Genomic DNA, 7,500 nt, shown 5'->3' with positions numbered 1-7,500 from the left:
CGCCTTAAGTATTACCGTCCTGCAGTGTGTCTTAATAGATATCACCTCGCAAGCTTCTTCATAATCTTTCTCTCTCCTGTTTGTTATGCACCGCCGCCAGCATCATTTTGTTTTCCTCCCACCCAGGACTCTGCAGTGTGTGTTGTAAGGGATGTCAGTATGTGTGCGTGTTGGCGGTGTCAGTATGTGTGGATGTAGGTGTGGATGGACTGGCTGCATTAACTCAATGTCTTTCTTGATTGTTTTCACAATTACACTAAAAATTATGAAATGATGAAATAGTCTCTTTACATTTCATCTTTGTTAATTCTTTTGTCTTGTGTTATTTATGACTTAGTAATTTCACCCGCAGTGTTGTGTTGTCTTACTTTAGCTGTCATAGGGAGGGTTAATTTATAAATATGTACTGCTGCTGTTGCTGCTCGTGCGGGTACATAATATTGCTCCTTTGGTTGTGAATCTCATCACATTCCCAAATAACATTTATTTTTAAACCAAGGGAAATATAATTAGTTAGCGATCCATATAACAAAGGAATTATAATAGAATTGTAGGATAGTAAGAGTTGTATTAGTAGATTATATTATATTGGTGAAAGAAAACGCGATGTAGACGTTTGTAGTATATTAAGTAAAAACTGGGTACAGAGATAATAGCTGAGTGTGTTGCCAGAATTGTGTGGCCGAGTCAGGTCACGGTGTCAGGTCACGCCGCGTGGGAACTGGAACGCCGAGCAGGGCTGTATCCGAACCGGAGCATCGCTCAACCACACTTAAGCATGCCTCATGTCTACAAATTGTGATCGCAGGGAACACTGAGTGACACGCAGGTCACAAGCAATAGAAGTAAAATAAATAAATGTATGCGTGAGTGTGTATAAACTGAGCAAAGACATAACAATATATATTGTAGATTAGAGGATAGATTGAAAAGCTTTAGAGAGGCAGAAAATTAAGGAAATATGACGTTAGTTTGAGGGATTAAAACGGTTATCCTTTTGGGGATCAGGCTGAATGTAGGCAAACTTCCAGTAAGAAGGAAAAGTAGATGTTGATAGACAGAGTTGGAAGAGTCTGACTAGGCAAGGTGCAAGCACAGAGGCACTATTTCGAAGAACAATAGGAGAGACCCCATCAGGTCCATAAGCCTTCCGAGAGTTTAGGTTTTGGCGTTGTCCTCCACGAGCGTGGGGCCCACGTGGCGGGCACAAATCACGAGCAGGAAGCCCAACACAGACAGAAGACAGTAGACGTGGTGAGCGACGAGTGTGGATGAACGTGGCAGATATGAACCACGAGCAGAAAGCCCAACACCGACAATAAAAATATAATCAGCAGGTGGTAGGAGCCAGGAGGCGGTGAAGATACGGCCAGGAGAGAAAGGCAGAGCACTGGGGGTAGTGTGGTGGAGGACAACGGGTCAACACGACAGCAGAGAAAGCTTCAATCCAGCAGATAACAGATAACAGGTAGCAGGTAGCCAGAAAAAGGCCAAGGCACAAGATGAAGGCCGAACCAGCTGGTAGATTTATTTATTTATTTATTTATTTATTTATTTATTTATTTATATTTTTATTTATTTTTTTTTTCAATATGTATGACGTCCGACTGATAAGACTGGAGTCAGTGATGTTTCTGGTGAGGTAAATAAATACTTATGTCAACTAAACAATTATGCAGGAGAAAGGAGATATGCTGCAATATCCTTCTCGTTTTTTTTTTTTTTTTTTTTGGCATGTTCTGCACTTAATCGCATGGCTTCCTCGCACAAACACTCAGTTGCTCCCCACACCTTCCCTAAGGCACTGATCTGCACTTCATAATGACAGAAATTTCAACAGCAAGATCAACAACATAACTTATAAACGTAATTATTTCCACGTCGACATGATATAATTGTTGTCATATTATGAGGAAAAGTCTCATGTGAGAAATCCACAAAATACAGTTCATTTACTTGACTTAGGTCCCTTCTGAGCAGACTCAGGTTGGGTCCCACATGGTTTGTCTATCTATACTAACGCCACCGCTCCCGCTTCCTTGCTAGGACGACCATCTCCTGCGCCGTCAAATCTTGGTTCCCCGCCCTCAGTTGTTGCCATCACGTGATGCGGGGTCTTTCCTTCGGCCGTGTGGCGCACACCCTACTATAGAGCAGAAATATGGTCAACGTCCCTCCTCCATCCTCTCTACGTGGGCATACCATCTCATCTGGGCGTCTTCTATATGTATCGTTGTTATGATATCTACTTTCCAATTTGCCATCTCTCTGACTCTCGTTTGTTACTCTATGTGGCCGTCTTATGTCTAGCACTCTACGAAGACAATTTATTTCGAAGATCCTCAACTTCTTTCTTTCTTTCTGTTTTAAAATCCAAGTTTATGAGCCGTATGTTACTACTGGAATAATAACAGCAGACAGCAACCTCAGTTTTGGTTCTAATGAAATCCTTCTATCTTTCCAAAATTTGCTTAACTTTCCTAGTGCTGTATATCCCTGATCCAACCTTTCTCTCACCTGTTTGAACGAGTCTACGTCTTCGATTATGTACATTCCTAAGTATTTAAATATGTCCACCTGTTATACATGCCATGACCTCAACTTGATGTTTAAATCCTCTCTCCTCCTGCTTATTAACACAGACTTCGTCCTTCTCACATTTATTTTCATTTTATATCGACTACAGGTTCTCTTCACGATGTTTGCCATTTCCTGAACTTCCTGAGCTGATTCGAATACCAAGACTATGTCGTCGGCATACCTAAGATTGCTGATGTATTGGCCGTCTATGTACACTCCACTCTCTTCATGATATGCTAGAGCTTCTCACATCATGAACTTTAAGAATATATTGAACTGATGCAATGATAAGTCCCTACAGGACTTCTCTTCTTGAATTGAATTCTTTGGTGCTTATTAAGCCCTTGTTTCTTTGTTCAGTTTTGCAATGAACTATATATTGCTGTCTTCAAAACCACGCAAGTTCAGTATAGCCTCCAAAACCTGTTTCCAGACAGTCAAAATCAATAAGAGAACAGTAGACGCTTTTCCTTTCTCCTAGATTTCTTCAGTCATCTCATTAAAAGCGAATATCTGGTCAATCGTCCCGTTTCCCTCTCTAAAGCCTATCTGTTACTTCTGTCATCAGCTCCCCTTCTCTAGTCGCTATCTTCTCCTGAATTACTCTTGCCAATATCGTATAAGTGTGTGCCAATAGGCTAATTGGTCTATATTTGACAAGAATGTTATTAAATAAAGAATTTAGAAAAGTTAAAGTGACTACGAGTGAGACTATCATATCTGAAAAAAAGGTTTTTGTATCGTTTCTCACTCCTCAGTTATAAGCATCATTGCACTATCCTTTATTAAAAATCTCAGCCAAATATTTAACATATTATCTCGGTGGATGCTGGGAGTTTTGTTTCGTCTCCTCCCTCCTTTTTCGCTCGCAGATGGTGACTCTACACGAGCCTTGCCCACCCGTGTATGGAGTACACCTCACATGTGGCGAGGAACTTGAGTTATTTTTAACAGGGAGTCAATGTTTTTCTTGTCATTAGCTCCCCTCCCCTTACTGTTTGTCTTCAATATTTCACACTCTCCTCGATGTTGTATCACGTGTTATTCTCCACCGTTTCTCTCGTCTTTCTCCACTAACACGTAGTGACTGCACAAGACTGTACTTACTCTTTACTCTCACCTTCATACAATTTTCCTTTCTGGTATGAGACTCAACCACGATTTCCATTCTTTCATTCTTATAGACTAACTTATTTGTACACAGTGATATCAAGACTATGCTCGGAAAACATTAGCATGAAGAAAAAAAATTCAGGCTTTTATGAAATATGAATGCATAAATTGATAACCTGGCGACTTTTTTTACACAAATGATGTTAATATTGTATTTCTCTGTTTGGGGGAAGAAGGAATGTCAACAGAAGATTGCCACATGTTTGCATTAGCTTATGTGTACGCCGATGGGAAAATATGCAAGTACGTAATGAGTGCAATGAGTAAGTGGCGGCGGTGGTGGAGGTGGCGGCGGTGGTGGAGGTGGCGGTGGTGGTGATGTTGGCAGAGGAAAACGCCATTTAGAAATGCTGTGATAGGACAGTGATGTGAGGATAACGACATACATTTTCACACGTTATTATCATTATTATTACAGTAATAATAATAATAATAATAATAATAATAATAATAATAATAATAATAAGATGAAGAAGAAGAAGAAGAAGAAGAAGAAGAAGAAGAAGAAGAAGAAGAATAGCAATAATAATAATGATAATAATAATAATTGTTATTATTATTATTATTATTATTATTATTATTATTATTATTATTATTATTATTATTATTATTATTATTATTATTATTATTATTATTATTATTATTATTATTATTATTATTATCATTATTATTATTGCTATCGTTAATAGTATTGGTAGTAGTAGCAGTGGTAGTAGTAGCAGCGGTAGTAGTAGTAGTAGTAGTAGTAGTAGTAGTAGTAGTAGTAGTAGTAGTAGTAGTAGTAGTAGTAGTAGTAGTAGAAGTAGTAGTAGTAATAGTAGTAGTAGTATATCTTCGCTACTAACAACAGTTTCTATCAACTGGCGAGAAAAATATAATAATAATCTAACCACTAAATCATAATGATATTACAGAATAATTCCATACAGTGCTAAAATCTGCCTAGCATTGATTAAATTTTACATTAGATATCCTTGAAAATTAAGCCCATCACTAACTTTTAACCAACAGATGGCGTGGCGGTGATTTACGTGTTGGGTTCTGACTCTCCTTTCCTTTCTACCTTCCTTTTATCTCCTTGACTGTCCGAGTTGCTAATTGAGAGACGGACTGTTGCAGCTTTTCTATGGGGTAACTAGTACGCTGTTGGCGGCGGTGTGCAGAATATTGTGTTAGTGTTGGGATCAATGAAATTCACTTGGGACGCCTAAAAGTAAGAGAAAAAGAGAGGTGTTAGTGTATGCGTACAATGGGACTTACTCGTAGGTGCGTGTCTGATGCCACCGCCGCGAACGGACGAACGGGTGCCACCTTTTCCTTGCCGGTGTTGTTTCTGTGCGTTATATTTCCTGAAAATAAATAGGATTAGTGCATTTGTGAAAGTGAGAGGTACGACTCCTGTGTCTCCAAATGATTTATGTATTTATTGTTATTGTTTCAGGAGGTAATTCCGTGCAGTGTTTGCGCATTTCACCAACTGTATATTTGAAAAATGTGCTTCTCAGTGCTATAAAATGCATCATACTTATTGTTGCGTGAATATTTCGTACTCAGGTGCTCATGAAAGGCCGGTAATAACTATTCTACACCCGCGGTTATTATATTTTATTACTAACTGATAAAATACGGTCACGGAATTTGCACATGAATTAGTAACGATAAATTCATGGTGCAGCTCCCTTTGGATTTGTAGTAGTGCTGTATATTCTACAGTGTGTGTGTGTGTGTGTGTGTGTGTGTGTGTCTGGAGGTTAAACACGTGGCATTGTACGTACTCTTAGTGTTGCCAGCAAGTGTGTTTCTAAAGCTGACTTGACTCAAGGCAGAACGCACGCATTTTCCGACTGCCTCTTATTCCTACTGAATTTCTGCTTAGTGACATTTGGCGTACTGGACATGATCATCGGTATGTTCTTATAGACCGAGTTTTCAGAGATGTTAATGTGCGTGCCTGGTTAAACAGGAGAGAGAGAGAGAGAGAGAGAGAGAGAGAGAGAGAGAGAGAGAGAGAGAGAGAGAGATGAAGGGGGGGGGATAGGGAGTATACAAGCGCTCAGTCTCTAACGAGGAAACTTGGCGGAGTCTAACAAACAAGTAGTAATGAAAAGCCTGGTGGTACTGGCTGCTCAGACACGTAAGTCACTAGAAATCTGCCTTGCAATCCCTCACTGCGCTGCATCTCTCGACAATAAAGCAAACCTCTTCCCAACAGGAACTCATGTGGGCAAGCCAGCCAGCTAGCCAGCCAACGAGGACAGGCGGTGCGGGACGATCCTCTCTCTGCAGCAAGGTAAATTGTTCAGCTTTGTACTGTTTCGTGAGGGAAGAGGAACATGATCCCTGTGTAGTGCTGATGATGCCTTACAAAGTGTAGGGTACCTGCCTTCCGCATCAGTTTCCTGTACCTGTATGCAAGTACAATTTTAAATGTACATTAAGGTGACGGAACTTTGTGAACAGCAGAATAAGCTCACCTAAATAACCTCTTTTTCGGTTTTTACCTCCGGTTTCTCCTTCTATATTAGCCTAGGGCGGTGTCTCCTAACGAATGACTTTGAATTCGGCATTTTGGGAAATGTTACCCCAAATGGATACCTTTCCTAACCTCGGACCGTAGCCAGGATTCGACCCCGTGCGCTTGAGGATTCCTCAGCCCCCAAAGCCACTGTACCACGGAGGCCCTTAACTTAACCAAACCTATCATAAACAAACAAGTAAGAGAGATAATCCTGAAATTGATGTACAATGTAATTCTGAAGAAAAGATAAAAAAGTGTTTGGTATAGCTGTAGGGCTGGTGCGGTATGTTTGGTTAATGATTTCTTTGGGGAATCACATGAGGTTGGGAGCCTGCTGGAGGATAAACTAAAATGAGGAGAAAATTTTTATTCTTCTTTTGTACATATACTCAAATCTTATATATTTGCAAGTGTTTTCCTTATTATTTATCGTTATTTTCTTATAGTCTCAATAAATAAGTCAAACAATAATAGCGGAAGGAACTTATTTTTCTCACAATTACGCCCACAACAGAACCTCTAATACCCAACAATACTTAAATTTATATGAATGGCCTTATAAATTAATGAACGTATGACGAGTAGCTATTTTCCTCTCACAAAAAAAAAAAAAAAAAAAAATCCTCAAACTTCTATAAATAACTACAACACTTTCATGTTTTTACGTATATTTAGGGTATTATTAAAGATCCGGTATGATGGTATTATATTGAAGACATCACCAAAGCTTTGTGTGAGAGGAGCAGAGGGAGAGAGAGAAGGAGCTGTAGGTGGAGATTTAGGAAGCGCTTTGATGAGAAAGGCTGATGTAAAATTTAATGTGACAGCGTCCTCTTCATTCTTAGGCCTTCTCCCTTCCTCCCTTGTATTATGTAGGGAGTCGTGGTTAAGGGGAAGTGATCCATATTAGTTTTTAGGAGTTAATGCGGATTTCATGTACTCAAATTACCTTTTCCTCTCCTCATGCTTCTTCTTCTTCTTCTTCTTCTTCTTCTTCTTCTTCTTCTTCTTCTTCTTCTTCTTTTTTTTTTTTTTTTTTTTTACTGAAGCAGCCTATGTGTGTTAGGCAAGCAAGTGAAGGGATTAGGCCAGATTAGCTGTAGTATTTAAGCATTATCTCTAGGTACCTGTAGAGCTTAGTGCAACCTACAGTCTTAATGGAGGATTTAAACATGATGCATATCTCAGCTTAAGCTTCGTGTGTTACGTTACCCTAATATCATCTCTAG

The 7,500-nt window shown here is 39.4% G+C and overlaps 1 protein-coding gene across 1 annotated transcript in view; it reads left to right on the top strand.

Moving 5' to 3' along the window:
• Positions 1-4,879: 4,879 nt before the first annotated feature.
• Positions 4,880-7,500, top strand: part of LOC135105120 (serine-rich adhesin for platelets-like) — a 147,746-nt gene continuing 145,125 nt past the window's right edge. Inside the window, exons 1-2 of the mRNA XM_064013133.1 lie at positions 4,880-4,966; positions 5,966-6,043. The gene's annotated coding sequence lies outside the window, so the exon portion shown is untranslated. The remainder of the gene's footprint in view (positions 4,967-5,965; positions 6,044-7,500) is intronic.

This window comes from Scylla paramamosain, chromosome 1 (genome assembly GCF_035594125.1).
Source record: "Scylla paramamosain isolate STU-SP2022 chromosome 1, ASM3559412v1, whole genome shotgun sequence".
In the NCBI taxonomy this organism is placed as follows: Eukaryota; Metazoa; Arthropoda; class Malacostraca; order Decapoda; family Portunidae; genus Scylla; species Scylla paramamosain.
Note: the sequence above shows the minus strand (reverse complement) of the source record. Positions and strands in the feature narration are given on the sequence as shown.